Source organism: Triticum dicoccoides, chromosome 4B, assembly GCF_002162155.2.
Source record: "Triticum dicoccoides isolate Atlit2015 ecotype Zavitan chromosome 4B, WEW_v2.0, whole genome shotgun sequence".
Classification (NCBI taxonomy): domain Eukaryota; kingdom Viridiplantae; phylum Streptophyta; class Magnoliopsida; order Poales; family Poaceae; genus Triticum; species Triticum dicoccoides.
The window spans coordinates 262,157,728-262,159,909 of record NC_041387.1 but is presented as its reverse complement, the minus strand read 5'-3'; positions in this window follow the sequence as shown (position 1 = coordinate 262,159,909).

Sequence of the window (2,182 nt, the reverse complement as noted above, 5' to 3'; positions counted from 1 at the left end):
GCTAAGTCGCGACTCAATCCTCATGGTTTGTATATGCCTTTGCCTGTACCTAGTGTTCCTTGGGAGGAAATATCTATGGACTTTGTTTTAGGTTTACCTCGAACAAAGAAGGGGAGGGATAGCATATTTGTTGTCGCGGATAGATTCTCGAAAATGGCACACTTTATACCATGTCATAAAAGCGATGATGTTGTTAATGTTGCTGATTTGTTCTTTCGTGAAATTATTCGCTTGCATGGTGTGCCAAATACTTTTGTTTCAGATCATGATACTAAATTTCTTAGCCACTTTTGGAGATGTTTATGGGCTAAGTTGGGGACTAAACTTCTTTTTAGTACTACTTGTCACCCCCAAACTAATGGACAAACTGAAGTAGTCAATAGAACATTGTCTACTCTTCTTAGGGCTGTTTTGAAAAATAATAAGAAAATGTGGGAGGAATGCTTGCCTCATATTGAATTTGCTTATAATCGTTCATTGCATTCTACTACTAAGATGTGCCCTTTTGAAGTTGTGTATGGTTTCCTACCTCGTGCACCTATTGATTTGTTGTCTCTTCCATCTTCGGAGAAGGTTAATTTTGATGCTAAACAATGTGCTGAATTGATTTTAAAAATGCATGAGTTAACTAAGGAAAACATTGAGCGTATGAATGCTAAATATAAACTTGCTGGATATAAGGCTAGAAAACATGTTGTGTTTGCACCTGGAGATCTTGTTTGGTTACATTTGCATAAGGATAGATTTCCTGATTTGCGCAAATCAAAGCTAATGCCACGTGCTGATGGTCCCTTTAAGGTGTTGGAGAAAATAAATGGTAATGCATATAAACTTGAGCTGCCTGCAGATTTTGGGGTTAGTCCCACTTTTAACATTGCAGATTTGAAGCCTTATTTGGGTGAGGAAGATGAACTTCCGTCGAGGATGACTTCATTTCAAGAAGGGGAGGATGATGAGGACATCAATACAATTGTTACACCCACAGCCCCTGTTGCTATACATACTGGACCAATTACTAGAGCTCGTGCACGCCAACTAAATTACCAGGTACTTTGGTTTCTTGGTAATGATTCTAATGTTCATGAGAATATGATGCTGCCTAAATTGGATACATTTGTTTTGCTTACAAATGAAGGGCCTAGCTTGGAGAAGGATGAACATTGTAGCAAGAACAAGTATGGAGATGATGGCATGCGCAAGGGGAACAAGAACGGAGTTACAAGTGATGATTTCAGGACTTTGAAGCCACCATAATGGGTGCATGAAGCCTTGGACGAAATATACAAGATGCCACTTCATAAATTTCGTCCCGAGGCTATTCTAGGTGCTGCGTCACCTTATTGTTGGGCCAGGCCCATGTAATTTCGAAATACATAAGTATAGGCTATTTTTAGAGTCCGTATGTGTGGGGAAACAAGAGGTAGGGTTGATTTCGGACCCCTCCAACAAGGGCCACGAAATTCCCCCCTCTTCCTCCATATATACAGCCCTTAGGGCATCGTTTAGACTTTGGGTTTTGTTTAGATTAAAAGTTCGCCATAGCTGCAACTTCACGTACTTCGTTTGTTTTCAACGACCAAACAAAGGCGTCACAGAACTCCACCTTGATCAATAAAGCTTTCATCTTATATTCACAATATCCAGATTGCAATCTCAGTTTCTTGCTTGTTCTTCGTTTGCTCGCAGGAAACAGACCCTCGTGGTCAGGTTGATCATGCTCCGGCGTGGTCAATAACCCCTCGTAGCTGGTTTAGTGATTGCTGAGGCGCGACATCCTCCCACGTTCGTAGTCGGATCATCAAAGTCGACTTCCACCAAAGCAAAATCCATCATCTCATCGAAAGACGGGACACCTTTGCCTCTATCATCACGAGGACACGAAGGGAAACACCAAGTTCACCCGGAGACACAAGAACCTACGGTCGAGGAGAAGGAGGAGGAAGCGAGAAGAGAGAAGGAGGAGTGGCTCTGGACACTCCGGGTGCCCGGGCACTTTGGCCCCGAAGGCCCGCCCCCTCCGTGGCGCAGCTCCAGCCGGCCCCGGGTGCCTGGCCTCTCTTGGCCCAGCGCGGTCTAGGCCACCCTCGGGTGCCCGGCCTTGAGGCCCCGGTGCCCGCCTAGCCACCAGGCCACAGGCCGCCGGCCCGGGTGCCCGCACCAGGCCCCGGGTGCCCGGGCTCTT